This window comes from Myotis myotis, unplaced genomic scaffold (assembly GCF_014108235.1).
Source record: "Myotis myotis isolate mMyoMyo1 unplaced genomic scaffold, mMyoMyo1.p scaffold_m19_p_3, whole genome shotgun sequence".
NCBI classification, from domain to species: Eukaryota; Metazoa; Chordata; class Mammalia; order Chiroptera; family Vespertilionidae; genus Myotis; species Myotis myotis.
The window spans coordinates 44376163-44395629 of record NW_023416335.1 but is presented as its reverse complement, the minus strand read 5'-3'; the positions used below and the strand labels follow the sequence as shown (position 1 = coordinate 44395629).

At 39.6% G+C, this 19467-nt stretch overlaps 1 protein-coding gene across 1 annotated transcript in view; it reads left to right on the top strand.

Moving 5' to 3' along the window:
- Positions 1-19467, top strand: part of GPC5 (glypican 5) — a 1310602-nt gene that overhangs the window by 474934 nt on the left and 816201 nt on the right. The window lies entirely within an intron of this gene.

Genomic DNA, 19467 nt, shown 5'->3' with positions numbered 1-19467 from the left:
AGCCACCATGGAATTCTCACATTGATTTAGATTTATTTCAGTGATGAAGAGGGATTATATTTCTTCTAGGTTTCCATTTGTGTCCAGTGTCTGGCTCAGAGTGGGAACTTGTGATGTTTCCTGGATCACTTAAGTTAAATGTTACTATTAAAACCAGAGTGTAGTATTCATTTGTAATTGATTGACAACAGATGTCATTTGCATGTATATTCTCTAGACTATCTCTTTGGTAAAACAAGGCAAAGTTATATTCTTAATCTTGATTAGGTATACTTTTGACTTATTCTTTCCTAAGAAAATTGATTTATGTATGTTCCTGACTTAAAAAAAAGGTACCATTTCTGTTCAGAATACTGAGACAATTTTAAAATTTGATCTCTACCTTTACTTTCAAAATAGATTTAATTTTAATATATCTTTACTTACTACATCTCTAGTCGTAGTCATTTTATCATTCAACCTGGTGCAAACAGTCCATCAGGTCTCCAAAAAGAGAACAATGACACGCAAAAAAATGAAAATCTATACTATGAATAAGTCTTATATCAAGGCTTTCTGATTAATTCTCCCTTTTTTTTTTTAACGTCTAACTCATCCCGACTGAATGAATCAAAAAGCTATTACTTTCATGCTTGGAAGTGTTGCTTTCAAAAATCAATAAAAGCACAGCTCATTTTTAATATGCAATATATTATAAAAATGAAAATTCACATTTACTTGAGGTGGAAATTTATTTCTTAAAAAGTATGGTTGTTAGAAAACTCTTGTTGGCTACATATATGTAATTTTTCACCACAGGCTTTATATTTCATCTCACTTAGAATTTCATCACTATTAACTTTTTGTATGACTATATGTGCATGTATGACATAAAATTTAGAAGAAAATAATGAATTACTTATGGTGAGTTATTGCTCAAGTCTTCTGCCTCTGAACTGTAGCCAGTAAATGAATCAACCTATTTTATAATGTTCCAGCCACAGTCCTTGCCAGCTTGGCTCAGTGGATAGAGTGTTGGCCCGTGGACTGAAGGGTCCCAGGATCAATTCTGATCAAGGGTACATGCCTGGGTTGTGGGCTTGATCCCCAGTAAGGGGCGTGCAAGAGGCAGCCAACCAATGATTCTCATCATTGATGTTTCCATCTCTCTCTCTCTCCCTCTCCCTTCCTCTCTGAACTCAATAAAAAAATACATATATTTTAAAGTTCCAGCCACAATAGATAGCTATATTAAAAAATCATATGAGCCATCCAAAGACTTCTCTAGCAATAATTTTGTTAAGTTTTTTTTATGGGGACATTAAAAACAGCTAACTGCACAATTGATAAATAATCATATTTATTAAAGGGAATAAATAGAACCTCTAGCTTCTATTTGGGAATGGACTGTACATCCATATTCAGGAATGTCTATTTTCTAATTGTTCAACCACTATTCATCTGTACTTCTATAATAATTACGCATATTTGTAATAATACACTAGAGACAATTATTCAAGTCAATATCTATGTTAGATTCTTTCCTTCTTTTTTATTTCATTTGACATATATAATGTTGGTATAGATTATATTATCATATGTATAAAAGGGTGTTTGCTTAACAGAAAACCTTATTATCAGATTTTATAGGTAAAATGAGTGTTATATTTTATAGTGTAAGTTATAATTTTGGTATTCATTACATTATTATTGTGTCACTGAAGCCTGGTTTTATTGATCATTCATAAACTTTCTGTATTCATTCTTTGAAGGTGATCACATAGCCATGGAAGAAAAGTTTTTAGATCCTCAGAAGTTGACAGTTTTCAGTGTAATGTGTGTGTTTAGTGTAAGATAGAATTGAGTTTGGTATGTGGGTGATGGATGAACTTTTACTGAGTGATGGATAACTGCTCATTCTGTTAATGACATTTCATCTATCAACTACTTTTGATATGGTTGATCATAAGATGTTGCTGACTCAATTTAGGTGGATTAACTGAGTGAAAATGATATCTCTTTGAAGTTTCACTGATACAAAATATCTCCTCTTGGGAGTAGGATGGATTATATTGTTTGTTGAAGTGATTTTCCATATGAGTTCTTTACTGTCAACTTTCTTATTCTCTCAACCATATCTCTTCTGCATTAGCTGAAATAGAAGCTTATATTGTTAAATGATTTTCCCATGTCATAGAAAATTTATGTTTCCAAATATGCATTCCATCCTACAAGTTACAGTGAGGAACAACTTTTTTAAGAAAATGAGATGGATTCCCAGCCCACTGTGTCAGGATAAGCTATAGCCTATCCTTTACATTGATTGCAACTAAAAATTTGAAAAACTTCAATAAAAAACTAACAGAGGTCTCTGAAAAGTAAACAGAAGTGAGAGGATTATGAAATGTAATCAAAATTTGGAGAGGCAACCTGCAGTGCTGTGAATTTCCTATTGTTATTATCTCAATAAAAAACCAGAACAAAACAAAATTTTAAAAAATAAAACACTCAAGGAAAATAGATATTATGAGAGAAATAGCAGAAACAAGAAATGATTAGAACTGTAAGATTAGAATTGTTAGAACAGAATATGAAAGAAGCAATCTTAAATATCTTGCCCTGGCCAGTGTGGCTCTGTTGGTTGGGCATTTTCCTGTGCATGAAAAGTCATTGGTTCAATTCCCCCACAGCACACATGCCAGGTTACAGGCTCTATTCCCAGCAGTGGGCGTGCAGGAGGCAGCTGATAACTGTTCTGCTCTTGCTTTGATGTTTTTCTCCCTCTCCCTTTCTCTCTCTCTAAGAAAAAAAAAATCAATGAAAATACTGGAAATAAATAAGTCTTTTAACAAAATTTTAAAAATTAATAAAATCATAAGCAAGGAATAACTTGATAGGAAAAATAGGCTGATGATTCTTTTCCTTTGCATTTGCCTTATTTGTATTAGTAAACTCTTTTTAAAAACATTTTTGATTATTTTTTGGCATAATTTTGTATCTATATAATAAAAGCCTAAGTGACTGTTACAGCAGAACAACCAGAATGACCAGTTGCTATGAATTGCACTGACCATCAGGGGCAGATGCTCAATGCAGGAGCTGCCCCCTGGTGGTCAGTGTGCTCCCACAGGGGGAGCACCACTCAGCCAGAAGCCAGGCTGGCAAGCACAGCAGCGGTGGCAGGAGCCTCTCCCACCTCCACAGCAGCACTAAAGAGCAGTGAGCCCAGTGGTAAGGAGCAGCGAGCAGATGGGCGGTAAGGAGCGAGGGGTCCTAGATGGTAGGCGGACATCCCCCAAGAGGTACCAAACTGTGAGAGGGTGCAGGCCGAGCTGAGGGTCCCCAGCTGCACCCTCTCAGATAATGTTGAATGTTGATTATATCATAAAATTGAATGTTGATTTTTAATATACTTGAAATATTTTAAATAAATAATTTATTTTCTTGATAGGGCAGATGTATTTTTATAGTCATTTTTATAAATTTACCTGTATTTAAATTTCCCCTATTTTTTAAATCCCCATTTAATGGCTCCCACTATGAATGGCAATAAAATTAAGACTAGGTACTATTTCTAGTTTCTCTACTTCTCCTGCACTACTCCATTTTTGAAATTGGACATTTGTTAATATTTGCCTTTGTAATATTTAATATGCTTATATTAATTTGGGTGAATCGTGAGCCTTAAGAATATTCTGTTACTCTCAGGCAATTGGGGAGCCAATCTTACTTTCTACATTCTTGTACTCTCTCCCTTAATTTTTATGGTTGGATCATTTGTACCTTGTCAGAGTTGAAAATGTGTCTTACATTTTCCATACCATTTTTCCCTTAAGTCTACAGATGAATGGTTTTGTTGCTCACTTCTAGCCTTGCTGGCAGTATCCTAATCAGAAATAGGTTAACCGCTCTTTCCAATCATCTATCTAATTACACTTTGGTTGTTTCCATGTCTTGGCCACTGTGAATAATGCTGCAGTGAACACAGGGGTATACATATCTTTATGAATAAATGTTTGTAACTTTTTTGGGTAGATACCCAAAAGTGGGATTGCTGGGTCATATTATAACTCTATTATTATTATTAGTTTTTTTGAGGATTCTCCAAACTGTTTTCCATAGTGGTTGTACTAGTTTACATTCCTACCAGTAGGGAGTGAGGATTCCTTTTTTTCCACAACCTCTTCAACACTTGTTATTACTTGTCTAGTTGATAATAGCCATTCTGGCAAATGTGAGGTGTATCTCATTGTAATTTTAATTTGCATCCCCTTAATAGCTAGTGAAGTTGAGCATCTTTTTATATATCTGTTGGTCATTTGTATGTCTTCTTGGGAGAAGCGTCTGTTCAGGTCCTCTCCCCACTTATTAATTGTGTGTGTGTGTGTGTGTGTGTGTGTGTGTGAGTTGTATAAGTTATTTATATTTTTTGGATATTAGTTCTTTATTAGAGATATTGTTTGCAAATGTCTTCTCCCATTCTGTTGGTTGCTTTTTTGTTTTGTCGGTGGTTTCTTTTGCTGTGCAGAAGCTTTTTAGTTTGATACAGTCCCATATATTTATTTTTACCTTTATTCCCCTTGCCTTTGGGGTCAAATTCATAAAATGTCTCTATGACCAAGGTCCATAATTTTAGTATCTATGTTTTCTTCTATGTAATTTATTGTTTCAGGTCCTTTATTTGTGCCATTGATCCATTTTGAGTTAAATTTTGTATATGTTGACAAATAGAAGTCTAGTTTCATTCTTTTTCATGTGGCTTTCCAATTTTCCCATTAATTAAAGGGACTTTCTTTTCTCCACTGTATGTTTTTGGCTCCTTTGTTAAAGATTATTTGCCCATATATATGTAAGTTTATTTCTGGGCTCTTAATTCTGTTACATTGGTCTGTGGATTGGTATATATATATATATATATATATATATATATATATATATATATATATATATATATATATATATTAGAATGCTACTCAGCCATACGAAAAGACGAAATACTGCTATTTGCAGCAACATGAGTGGATATTGATAATATCATTGCTAAATGAAATAAGTAAGATGGGAAAAATTCAAGAACCATGTGATTTCACTCAGGTGTGGGATATAAAACTGAAAACGACAAATGAACAAATAAAACAAATAAACAAAAAACTCATGAACACAGATGCTACCCTGAGGGGAAGGGGTGGAGGTAGTAAAGGGTAAAGAGGGTCAAATATGGAGTGATGAAAGGAGATTTGACTTTTGGTGGTAAACACACAATGCGATATGCAGATGATGTATTACAGAATTTTACACTTGAAAACTATGTAATTTTATTAACCAATGTCACCCCAATAAATTTAATAAAAAATAAGTAAATAAGAAATCAGTTGACTGAAGCCTGCCCTGTGGTAAATTTCTCAAGAAGACCCTCACTGAAAACAGTGTTCCCTCCATGTATGGGTATTCAGAACTTCATTTGTAGATATTTCCTCCCATTTTCTAGTGTCAACTTTTGCTGTGAAAAACTCTTATGCCCCGTTGGTTTTCTTTTCTTTTTTTTTTTTTTATTAATGACTTGACCTTTGCATGTAAGCTACCAAGTAATACTTTCTTAATCACTAAAGTCCAATTATTATACAAGTATTTATCTTGGAGTTGAACATAAAGGTAATACAGACATACATAATGTAAATGTATCTTACTATATGTTATACTTTTGCCTGACAGTATTTTTTAATCTATACTTCTGTGTAGTGTTTTTTTGTTTGTTTTTAAGAAAGGAGATTGTTTATTTTGTTTCCTTCGTTTATTTTTTCTCTTTATAATTCTTACTTTTGGGGGGCTCAATCTTCCTGTTTTCCTTATAATTTAGTCATTTCCAGAATGATTTTGTCTTTTAATTCTCTTTTGTTCATAAATCCTACTGGTTTGATTTTATCTCTATCTCTTCCCCAAGGTCGTGTATTTCATCTCATGGTCTCGTTATATGTTTTAAGTTGTTTGAATTTATGTTGGCATGTACACATGTTCATTGTATTTGTCATCTGGTTTATAGCAACATGTTTCTAATGATAAGAGAGTTGATATGTTTCTTAACTATGTTATTATAGTATCTTTCTTGAATGCCAAGTAAATTCCTTTAGTGTTCCTCATATGGGAATCTGGAATGCCCTTGACTAGCTAATAGCAAGAGTTTCTAGGAAGTAGGAAAGAGGTTGTAGAATTTATATCATTGTGACTGGTTAGCCTTCTAATCATTTGCTACAAAGAAAGACCGTTGACTCATGTTTGGGGATATTATAGAGCCACTGCTGTTCTGATTTCCAGAACCCACGCCAGTTTGGAGCCATTTCCAGTTTCCTTTCCTGTTTCCCACTGCCCTGCCCAAAGGGATACAACCTTTCCCACTCAGAATGATTCATTCAATGTTGGAAGTTATATTTTATGTGTTTTCTGGGTCCCAATGGGTATTTTTGTTGGACATTCTCTCTTCATTTCCCTGAGGACTCCATTGCTGTTAGCTCTTAGCTCTGCTTCAGCATTTCTAACACTGGCTGGGCCCTTCTATTTCTGGGTATGTATGTGCTTGTGGATTTTAGCGATCTATCACCATTAGGTCCCCCCATCCTCCAATTCTTTCTCTTACCAAAGCCCGACTTCCCTATGATGCTTCTTGCTCAGTTCAGTATTATTTGCAATGGCATGTTATATAACTTAGAATGAGGGGTCTTTCTTTGTTTCATGGTCTTGATGAAAAGAAAATTTACTGTTTTAATTTATTACTAGAGGCCCAGTGCACGAATTCATGCACAGGTGGGTCCCTTAGGGTGGCCTGTGGGATCAGGCTGGAGCTTGCGCCCCCAGACTTGCAGCCCCAGTTTGTGCCCCCAGCCTCACAGCCCCGCAGCCCTGCCTGGAAATCAGCATTGGCCTGGCCCTGCCCCCTCACCTGCTGCACCACCCCACCTGCAGGGCAATCGATAGGGGCCACACACCACCCCCCACCCCCGCCCAGTTTCCTCAGTGCCTGGTAGCCAGGCAAGTGGCCCCACCCCCTGCCACAGCCACTGGTCACTGTCTGCAGGGTAATCAGAGGGGCAATTGGGCCCCCACTCCCACCCACCTTGGCCTGGCGCCACCCGCTCACCTGCTCCACCATCCCGCTGCGGTCTCGCTCTTGTCGGGGCCCATTGGGGCCAGCGGCACCTCCACTGCTGCCAGCTGCCAGCTCTGTGTCGCCAACACTGCCATGTTCCACGCTGCCCCTGGTGGTCAGCACATGTCATAGCGAGCGGTCAAACTCCTGGTCAAACAATTTGCATATTAGGTTTTTATTATATAGGATTTTCTTCTTGTGTCTAAGAGAATGACTTAGATCTAAGGTGCTACCTTGGAAGTGTACAAATATTTTTTTGTGTTTAAATGATAGAATGTAACATTCAAATTTACCATTACTCCATATACTTCTATATCTACCTCTATTCAGAAAATTTAGTTTATTATTTGCTTTAGGTTTTATTCTTTAACATAATTATATGTGAACCATTATTTTAAAATAAATTAAACATAATCTACACCCTTTTACTGGGAAGAACTGAAGCCCAACATATCTTCAGGAAAAAAATGCCTCATTTCTATTTCCCCGTAATATCAACTTGACTGCATTACCTGCATAGGTCCAAAATGATTCCTAGTCGCTGAGATTACATTATGTAGCAGCCTGGTATGTGTAGTGAATGGACAGCAGATGTCACTGTTGGATGAAATGAGCCATTCTGCTAATCACACCCTCTCTCAAGTAAAGGTGCCTTTCCAAGGGTCCAAATCCTGGGGTTTACTGATAAAGAGGGGAAAAAAATAAATTAAGCTGAAAACCCTGAGTCAGTTTCATAACTTGGCCTGGCACTCTAGGGCATGGGATTTAAGCCAGCTTTGCAATTAACTGAACTTTTTCATTTGAAATTAAGGCATACTTTTTTCAGTTTGTTCTTCATGGTGGAAAATAACCAGTGATATTAGAATTCAGAAGTCGTGTGTCTTACTTTGTGCAATTGTTTTCCTTTTTTTTTTCAACACATACCTGCAGGTTTAGCTTCAGTAGCATTCCATCTGTTCACACAATGCTTTTTTTTTTTAATATATTTTTTATTGATTAAGATATTACATGTGTCCTTGTCCCCACGTTACCCTCTACCCCCCACCCCCCCCACCCCCGCTCATGCCCTCACCCCCCCGTTGTCCATGTCCATTGGTTAGGCCTATATGCTTGCATATAAGTCCTTTGGTTGATCTTTCCCCCTTACCCCCACCCTCCCCTACCTTCCCTCCAAGTCCCGACAGTCCAATCAATGCCTCTCCGTCTCTGGATCAGTCCTTGTTCATCAGCTTATGTTGTTCATTATATTCCACAAATGAGTGAGATCCTGTGGTATTTATCCGCTCTCAAGTTCCATCCATGCTGTGGCAAATGGTAAGAGTTCCTTTTTCTTCTTCCTCTTCTTAAAGAATACCTTTCAGCATTTCATATAATGCTGGTTTGGTGGTGATGAACTCCTTTAGCTTTTTCTTATCCGTGAAGCTCTTTATCTGACCTTCTATTCTGAATGATAGCTTTGCTGGATAAAGTAATCTTGGTTGCAGGTTCTTGCTATTCATCACTTTGAATATTTCTTGCCAGTCTCTTCTGGCCTGCATGGTTTCTGTTGAGAAATCAGCTGACAGTCGTATGGGTACTCCCTTGTAGGTAACTGACTGTCTTTCTCTTGCTGCTTTTAAGATTCTCTCTTTATCTTTTGCTCTTGGCATTTTAATTATGATGTGTCTTGGTGTGGTCCTCCTTGGATTCCTTTTGTTTGGGGTTCTCTGCGCTTCCTGGACTTGTAAGTCCATTTCTTTCACCAGGTAGGGGAAGTTTTCTGTCATTATTTCTTCAAAAAGGTTTTCAATATCTTGCCCTCTCTCTCCTTCTGGTACCCCTATAATTCTGATGTTGGTACGCTTGAAGTTGTCCCAGAGGTTCCTTACACTATCTTCATATTTTTGGAATCTCTTTTCTTTTTTCTTTTTCGGTTGGGTATTTTTTGTTTCTTTGTATTTCAAATCTTTGACTTGATTCTTGGGATCCTCTTTTCTGCTGCTGGATCTCTGTAAATTATTCTTTATTTCAGTCAGTGTATGCTTAATTTCTAGTTGGTCCTTTTTCATGTCCTCCATGGTCTCCCTATACTTATTGAGGGATTCATTAAATTTATCGGCGGTTTCCATAAAATTCTTGAAAAACCTTATAACCGTGGCCTTAAACTCTATATCCAATCGTTTGCTTTCCTCCATTTCTGCCATTTGTGACCTGTTTCTTTGTCTCCGCATTTTGGCAGCTTCCCTGTGTTGATAGAGTGGCCCTGTGCGCCAGGTGTCCTGTAGGGCCCAGTAGCTCAGCCTCCCCAGTTACCTGGGGTGGACACTCTTGGTGCACTCTTGGTGCCTTGGTTGTTGTAGAATCACTGGGAGGAATTGACCTCCAGGCCAATTGGCTGTGAGAATCAGCTGTGTCTAAAGTGGGAGAACTTCTGTGCTGAAGACACCCTTCTGGGGCAAGACTTGCTTCAGTGGGGCTTTGGTGCTCACTGAGTCTGCTCCCTGAGTGCGTCCCTTATGGATCTGAGGAGTTGCAGTCTGGATGGACCCCCTCTGACCACTGGGTACAGTGGCTCCTGGATCTAAGGAGGTGCTAATTCAGCCTCTGCCTGAGGCCACACAGCAGGAGCCACGAAGAGGCTCAGCTGTGAAGCAATGTGAGCCGCTGCGGGGCCTTGGGCCTTCTCTTGGAAGTTCCAGGTCTGCCTGGTTCGGCTGCAGTTAGGTACATTCACATGCAAAAGCCTCTGCCGCAGCCTGGGTGGGGCGGGGTCTCAGGGAGTCAGAGGGCGGAGAAAGCGGCCATGGCCGATTCTTTGCCCGGAGTCGCGCGTCTCAGTGTTCCGGTAACGGCTGCAAGCACCTCTGAGGGAAAGCCGCCCTCAAGTTCGCTCGCTGCCGGACAGACCAGCTTCTCCCCGTGTGAGACCTGGGTCCCCAGAGACTTCCCGGAACCAGAGTTCAGAGCCGTCGGGAGTTTGTGATTCAAAAAGACAGCCGTGTCCTCAGGCGCCACCCCCTTTCCTCGCGCGCGCGCCGCCGTACCTCTGCACTTCACCTCCGCAGCGCCTCTGGCTCTCAGCGTGCTTTTCTTTCCTTCTAGTTGTGGACTTTACACTCAGCCAGCCTTCCTGTTGTTCTGGATGATGTTTTCTCAGTCCTTTGCGGTAATTTTCAATTGTTGTGTGAGGCAATAATTTCCCGGTGTTTACCTATGCCGCCATCTTAGTTGCTCCCTTCCACACAATGCTTTTAAAACTAATGTGACATGGGAATCCTGGCACACAGAAGAGCCATTTAATATTAAAAGGCAAAACTGAGCAAAGTCAGAGTACTTATTTTAATATACCCATCTCCTAAAATTTATCTCTTAATATATTTTACTACTGAATGTTGTATTTTGCAGGGACTCATATCTCAATCCTTATTCAAACTGAGATTTTTAAATCTTGGTACTTTTATTTTTCAGGTATCTTTTATTCTTTATAAGAAAAAACAAACAAACAAACAGCATTTCCTGAACTTTCTAAGACATTTAAATTGCTACTTGTCTCTATTATCTAGCTATGCATACCTCTAACTTTTTGAGTTATTTCTCACTTTCTGTGTCACTTCTTTTCTCATTCTTCTGGATTAAACCTTATGTTCAACTAGTGTATCATTACTAATTAAGTTCCACTTTGGTTTCTAATTTCCAGCTTCACAATTTATTCTTACTCAACTCTTTAATTTTGTTTCACAATTCTTTCATATAAGAAACTTCAAAGTAGCATGACATTTTAATCTTAATTTTATCAGCCTTTAGTTGGAAAGCTTATCTAATTCTTGCTGCCTAATGTGCCAGACTAGTGGTTGAGAGAATGACTGAGAAAAAGTGACATAGACACATTCTGTCTTTGGAGAGCATTGTAGTTAGAATTATTGCATGGACATCTGTCACTATTTTTATCCCAATTCTGCATTTACATTTTGCTGATTGGGAATGGGAGAGGGAGGGATGGAGTCTTTTGTTTGTTTTGTGTTGCTTACCTAGCATTGAGTACAATACTTGGCAAAGAATAGAAGCTTAATTGTTGAATTAATGAAAGAAGGATTGAGGTGATATTAGATAACTGTGATCCTTATTCCCAACATTACTACTTTGAGACTAATAATATGAAACAAACAAAAATAGAAAAGAAGAAAGTGATGTTGATTTCAATTGAGATATTAGGGCACACATTTTTTCATTCATTCATTTTTTTTTTTTAAATCCTCACTTGAGGATATGTTTAGAGACAGGAGCTAGAGAAAGAGAGAAGAGAGAGAGGGAGAGAGAAACATCGGTATATTGATGTGAGAGAGAAATATCCATCAGTTGCCTCCTCCTGTACGAGCCCTCATCAGGGATCAAACCCGAAACCTAGGTATGTGCCCTGACTAGGAATCAAACCTGCAACTTTTTGGTGTATGGGATGATGTTCCAATCAACTGACCCACCTGACCAGGATTCATTAAGCAAATTTTTATTAAGCACATACGATATGCTAGGCACTATTCAGGGATGGGGCTGCATCAATATATTTCTCTCTTGTGAGCTCACAATCTAATTTGTGAAAAGATCTCATGAATATATTACTGGTTTTGGTGGGTTGTTGTTGTTTTTTACAATATAAAAACAGTCAACTAAATTATTTTTTCTAAAATAGATCGGAAATTCATAAAATGTATAATAAGGGGAAAATGAATATAATTTACATAATATAACCACTTATTTAACTTCACAATTTGTCTGTGATGGTTAAGTTTTGGCAGACATGGTGTGACAGATCTTATACTTAAATCAATTTTTTAACAAACTGCATTCTAACTAACTTCATTACAATGGAGTTCCTACCATAGGTTTAAATACCAGCAAACTGAAATTCTGCAAAGTCAGAGTGAATTATCCATGCAATGTCCCAAATGCAATTTAAGTATGCCTTGTTAGTGTGCATGTCAGCTCTGTTTCAGTTTTTCTTTTTTATACAGTTATTACCATCTAGGAGAGACATATGGTATGTCAATGGTAGAGCTTATTAAGGTGCTTGAGGAGGAAATATTAAGAATGTGCACCAGATGGTATTTAGCTCTGTAAGAGCACAAATGATTACCAGGTAGTTGCTACTGTCTTCTCTCCTTGATATTCATGTATAACTCATAGTACCTCTGGAAAGAACTTTTTAAAAATACCAATATATTATCTTTGGAAAGCTCTTTGTATGTCACTGCACATTTGTTTTGTGTAAACTGGCTACTCCTATTAACTCCAACTGTAAGGCAACCCATTTAGGGTGGGAGGAAAAGACACACATCTCCTATGTGTTTCCAGAATTCTAATTTAAAAAAATCTGATGCCACTTCCCAGTTTAACCCAGGACCCCCATTTATGTGTGTACACTCAGTCAATTATGAATAGTAAAAATACTTTACTATTACTATAAATTTGGCTAGTTTGTAACTCTATAAAAATTCACAGTAATGGAAGAAATGAGGGAAAGCAAAAAAATCTAAAATACAAAATCTACTTCAAAAGTATATAAGAAAGCTCAGTAAATGAGTTGTAAAAGAAAATAATATGAGGCCCACTGTATGGTTTAGAGGGTAGTTTCATAAAAGCCAAGCAACCTGAAAATATACTCAAGGTATATTTTGCCATAGTGTGCGGTAGGAGAAATTAACCTGGATAAAATCTATAACACCCTTATTATGTGACACTGGATGCCAAAAAAATAAAAATAGAAAGCAGGTGAAATGTTTAGCATTACCAGTTAAGCTGCTAAATTAGATCTGTGGAAGTGGGAAAGCCAAATGCCTCAAGGCTAATGACAGTGACAGAAGTGAAGGATCAGAGGTCATCCTAATGATATTTTTAATGTAAAATTAACATAGCTGCAGTTAATTTGTGAGCAGGGTATGTTCTTTTTAGTGGTGGGAAGTAAAAAGTTTTTGCATTGTTCAATAATACATGAGAGTATTCTTTGCTGTACTAGATTCTCATGTCATTGTCAACCTTTCACTTGGCCTTCGGATATCAGGAACTCTTTGCTTCACCTTTTTGAGAATTTGATGCCGTGTAAAATGGACTGACTAGGGGAATGGCCTTGTTTTAATTCACGGACTGAGGTGAAGTCACCTCAACTGAAAATACACAGATGATTAATCTGTAATCATTAGCCTGAACAGCCTCTCCAGAGAGGAATTCAAAATGTGGTCACAATAGGTTCAGAGTTGGGCCCCATTAATTTTGTAGAAGTTGGGATGAGCTGATTCTGTAAATGTTCACTAAAATTGTCTCCGGCACGATCTGCTTACCAGAACTTTTATGCTCTAAAAACTATTTCCCCTCACACTAGTAACACAGAACTTTCCTCTCATTACTAAAACTGCTAAGTTCTTCATGAATTAACGTCTTTGACATTCTGTTCCTTTATCCTGGAATGAAACTTCAGGATGCTTTATTATGTATTATAAAGACATTCTCTACTTTATTATGCATTATACACCAGCTAATGCATACTTGTGTTTCAGTTTTCAAACCAAAGGACCCACTTCCAATCAGTAGTTTGCAAATTTCAAAGAAACCATCTGTTGATCCATCTTACGTGCTGTCAAAACTCTTGATTTGGAATATGAATAACTGGAGGATTGGACTGGATTCTAGTTCTTTAAATTACTCATTGTGTAACCTTGAACAAGTCACTAGTATATTTGAGCCTCAATTGCCTCTTTTATAAAATTAGAATAAGAATACTAAACTCACAAGGTTTTACAAGGGTGAAATTGATGACATTTGTAATGTATGCAGGGCAGTCTCTACCGATGCCGTGTACACCCTATGCTTTATATTATGATGCTAATAAATATTTTTTTGCACTTGTTATATGCCAAATATGCTTCTAGGTGAGCATTGTGTGTAATAACTCTATTGTAGGTGTTGCATCCCCATTGTAAAAAATATATACTGAAGCACAGAGAAACTTAAAACCTTGCCCAAGCTCAGATGTCAGAAAACAGACTCCCAAAGCCCACACTCACATGGCTGCCTACCACTCCTACCGCTTCTAACATATTAGTCCTCCTCCTATTACTATGCCAACTCACACATTGTTTTCATGCTTATCACATTGCTTTATATTTTATTAATTTATGCGTATTTCCCTACAACTAGTTTAAGAGCTCCTTGAGGGTGATTTATTTATCTTTTCTGGCTATTTAGCATGCCTGGCCCATACTAAAAACTCATTAAATATTTACTGAAGAATGAATTAACAAAGCCCGTTAAACATGGAAAAATTTTAAGAATTATAGATGTCCAACAAGATCCTTCCTTACAACTCTGTATGGATCTCCATCACTCTGCAATCATGCTTTATATTGTGGATATATACATTTCAAGAATTACTGAAACTGGCAAATCTTGTGTATTCATGTATTCATATACATATCCAAAGGTATATATGTATGTGTGTTTAGAGATAGAAACAGAGAGGAGATCTGCTTGTTCAGCCTTTTGGTTGTGGGTTCTAAGCAGAAAATGCCAACAACTAGTATTCACTGTTAAAGCATATTGATGGTTTTCTTTCCTTAAGCTCTGTCAGTTTATTTGGTTTTAGCATGCCTGAATGTTATGTCAGAGGAAACAAGCCTTCTGAATACTTACTTACATGGGATTTTTGGTGACATTTTAAAGCATTAATGACAGAAAAGCAGAGGATTCTTTCAGTTATTAATTTTCTGCCAACTAACCACATGTTTACAAACATTAAGGCTATTTTTCATAGAAGAGCCATATGGTTGATTACAGTAGATTAAGAGGTAAAATTAGAGGCCGATTTTAAAGCTATTTCTCCAGTTTTTAAATGCTGTGAGAAGAGTTGAATTAATACAATAAACTAATGGGAATTTTCCTAGTTCCTGTTGGGTATTTTATAGCATATCCCCAACCTAAAAGAAAGGAAAATATTTTAAAAAGTTAGTTGTGATGGTGAAAAATAATTAGTTTTGCTCTAAATATATGTTTTTCTCAATGAATTGGACCATGCCTCATCAAATTAAAATTTCATTTATCTAATTATAAATCTGTAAAACATGCTTCCTATTTCTAATAATAAATATTTCTATGTAAAATGTCCATTTGTGAAACACTGAATGCATGAAGATGAGTGAGAAAAACTAATTTTCTTGAGAAGAGCTTTTCCTCATTAAAAATGAGGTCTAAGCCCTAGCTGGTTTGACTCAGTGGATAGAGCATGTGGAAGGCAACTAATCAATATGTCTCTCTCACATCGATGTTTCTCTCCTTTTTTCTCTCTCCCTCCCTTCCACTCTATCTAAAAAATCCATGGAGTTCCATTTTTAATTTTTTGAGGAAGCTCCATAATGTTTTCCACAGAGGCTGTATCAGTCTGCATTCCCACCAGCAGTATACGAGGGTTTCATTTTCTGCACATCTTTGCTAACACTTGTCGTCTATCGATTTGTTGATGATAGCCATTCTGGAAGGTATGAGGTGGTACCTCATTGTTGTTTTGATTTGCATCTCTCAAATGATTAGTGACTGAGCATTTTTCACGTGCCTCTTGGCCTTCTGTAGGTCCACTTTGGAGAAGTGTCTATTTAGGTCCTTTGCCCATTTTTTGATTGTATTGTTTATCTTCCTTTTGTTAAGTTGAATGAGTTCCCTAAAAATTTTAGAGATTAAACCCTTATCGGGTATAGCATTGGTAAATATGTTCTTCCATGCAGTGGGCTTTCTTGTTATTTTGGTGATGGTTTCTTTTACTGTGCAGAAGCTTTTTATTTTGATGTAGTCCCATTTGTTTATTTCTTAGTTTTCATTGTCCTGAAAGATGCATTGGTGAACATATTGTTATGAGAAATGTCTGAGATTTTGCTGCCTATGGTTTCTTCTAATATGTTTACAGTTTCATGTCTTAAATTTAAGTATTTTATCCATTTTGAGTTTATTTTTGTGTATGGTATAAGTTGGTGATCTAGTTTCTTTCTTTTCTTTTTCTTTTCCTTTTTTTTTTTTTTTTTTTTTTTTGCATGCATCTGCCCAATTTTCAAATCCCATTTGACCCAGTGATCCCACTTCTAGGAATATATCCTAAGAAATCAGAAACACCAATCAGAAAGAATATATGCACTCCTAAGTTCATAGCAGCACAATTTACAATAGCTAAGATTTGGAAACAGCCCAAATGCCCATCTGCCAATGAGTATATAAAAAACGTTGTGGTACATCTACACAATAGAATACTATGCAGCTGTAAAAAAAAGAAAGAACTCTTACCATCTGCAACAGCATGGATGGACCTGGAGAGCATTATGCTAAGCGAAATAAGCCAGTCAGAGAAAGATAAGTATCACATGATCTCATATGTGGAATCTAATGAACAAAATAAACTGATGAACAAAAATAGATCCTGAGATATAGAAGCATTGAACAGACTGTCCAACCTCAGAGGGAAGGCAGGGGAGGGCGGGTGGTGCGAAGAGATCAACCAATGAACTCGTATGCATATATGCATAACCCATGGACACAGACAGTAAGGTAGTGAAGGCCTGTTGTAGGGGTGGGCTGGAAGAGGTCAATGGGGGTAAAAAAGGAGCATATGTAATACTTTTAACAATAAAGATTTTTAAAAATTAATGAAAAAATATCCTTGAGTGAGGATTAACCAAAAAGAATTTAGGACTAAATGAGTTATTTTATATAAATATTATATACACTTTTGTTTTTATTGTTTAATTAAATTTATTGGTGTGGCATTGGTTAATGAAATTATATATGCTTCAAGAGTGCAATTCTATGACACATCATCTGTATATTGCATTGTGTGCCCCCTGCTTAAAGTCAAATCTTCTTCACTCACCATATATTTAACCTGCTTTACCCTTTACTACCTCTCCACGGCTCTTCCCTCTTATAACCACCACACTGTTGTCTGTGTCTCCAAGTTTTTGTTTGTTCTTCTTCTTTATTCTCTTGTTGCTTTCATTTTTATATCCCACAGATGAGTAAAATCAAGAAATACTTTTGAATGTGTACTCTGTGTCAGGTGCTCTACTAGGTATTACTAATGTAGAAATTAATCTTATTATACTATTGCTTTCTTCTAATAATAGCTACCATTTGTGATTATTGTGTGTGTGTCTATGTTTGTATGTGTTTACATGTGTGTACTCCAGGTACTGTGATGGACTGTTATTCCTTTTATTCCTAATGACAAATATTCAATAAATATTTGTCATTTCAAAGATGAAAAAAAAAACAGTATCAATGACATGTACATAAGCTTATACAGAAATTACATTTCAAATCCTAAATTTGATCCCATATCTGTTTGCTATCAGTGTGTGTACATTTTTTTTATTCCAAATTTTTATTGCCTGGTCCTTGAGTTGTGGGGGAGCCTGGTAGGTCCTCCTCACATGATACAGGCTGCTCTTAGGGATCAGTGTTGGCAACCCCCCCAGCACAGAGTTAGGTGCTGTGTGCACAGCACACCCGTGCTGAGCGGGCTGAGCAGGAGGATGACGGCCTGCGCGCCCCCTTCATGGAACCCAACCTCACTCAAGAACAAGAAGCAAGAAGTCCAGGCCCCCAAATGGCTGAAGTTGCAAGGGGCCCTGGAGACAGACGGAGAGGTGGGCACGCACAGCGAGGAGTCAGAGCAGGATGCCTCCTGGAGGCTGTCCGCGACGCAGAGCCTGCACTCATCTGCACCGGGAGAGGCACAGCCCTGGGCGTGGTAACCTGGTGCCACGGCCGAGCCATGTTGTCAGGGCGTGAGGCTAGCACCGCAGGCCCATGGGGGCCATGGTGCGCGGGCTCAGCTGTCTGCAGGACCGGGCGGAGGCATGGCAGGCAGCGGCAGCAGCATGAAGTGCACAAGCCCCCATGAGGGTTCACTGGAGAGGAGCAGAGGCTGAGCCAGGCAGAGGTGCCCGGGGTCACAGGCAGGACCACAGGAGGCAAGCAGCCCCAGACAGGTGGGTTCGAGAGCTCGGTGACATGAGCATGCGCTGGAGGGGTTGGGCAGACAGAGTAGAGCCCTGACCCCCCCCCCCCCCCCCGCCCCCCGGAGGCTGAGGGGCCCAGCCAGGTGCTGGAGAGGACAGTAGGGTGACCATGAGGACAGGCTCGGCCTGCTGGGAGGAGGGGGAGGAGCACGGAAGGCAGGAGCCAACAGGCCCCATGGGGTGACGGTGCAGGCAGGTGGACAGTGGGCCGACAGTCTGCAGGCATTAGTGGGAGAGACCAGGAAGGCAGAGGATGGGAAGGAAGGAGGGAACAACTGGCTCTCTGTAAAGACAAAGGCGCTGGGGTCTCCCTGGGGTGAGAAGCTGGCCTGGCCTGGCCGGGCTGGGGTTGGGTGTGTGTGGGCACAGGGCCAGCCAAGTGGGAAGTTAGGGACCAGGGAGGACAGGCTACAGAAGCTGGGGAGGAGGGCTGGCTCAGAGCTCCCTCACAGCACGGGGGACTCCCTGTAGGAGGAAGGGCTGGCTTGGCGGAGAGGGAATTACCCAGGGACCCTCAGGAAGTGGCCACGGGTCCTACCAACAGGGTCCTTGCAGGGAAGCCTGCTGTCAAAACCCATGGGAGTCCTCGCGCATGTGCACGCACACGTGTATGCACATCCACACGCTGCCCGACTCTGAATTGCCAAAGGGACCCGCTTCTAGAGCCCTGGCCTCCCGGAAACGCATCTTTGGGTGGATCCTCAATTCTGAGAACACGTAGATTTCTGCTCTTGGATACATGGCCGCGAGATCCAGAAGGCTGGGGCCTGGGGCCCCCAGGCAGGACTGCATTCCACTCCTTCACCTGCACCACATGCTCTTCCCAGGAGATCTGGCTTCAGTCGCGGGACTGGAGGGCAGGCCGAGGTCTAGGCGGAGTGGGGGCCCTCGGCACCGCCGCCCCCGCCCCGTGCTTGGCAGCCCTGGGCAGGAGGGACTGCCACCCTGGGCTGGAACCCATGTGGGGAAGATGGCTCTGATCTGAGGTTCGCAGCCTCACCTGCTTCCCATGTCAGATCCAGGCACCTGAGAGCAGACGCGGCCTTTCCCAGACAAGGATGGGGTGGAGGAGCCTTGAGATGTCAGAGCCGAGGGCTGGGGAAGGGCTGCGGGCCACAGGCGGCCATGTCCAGGGTTCCCAGCTGCTCTGCTCCAAGGAGGCTGCCGCTGCCGCGAGCAACTAGGGCCCTGCACCAGCCACACAGCTCAGGTCGGAGGCAGCTGGTTTCCCAGCCACAAGGGAGGGGATCCTAAGCCGTGGTCACCACTTCAAAGCAGTATTTGGTAGCAGGTCCTCTGCAGCCAGACACCGGGCAGGAG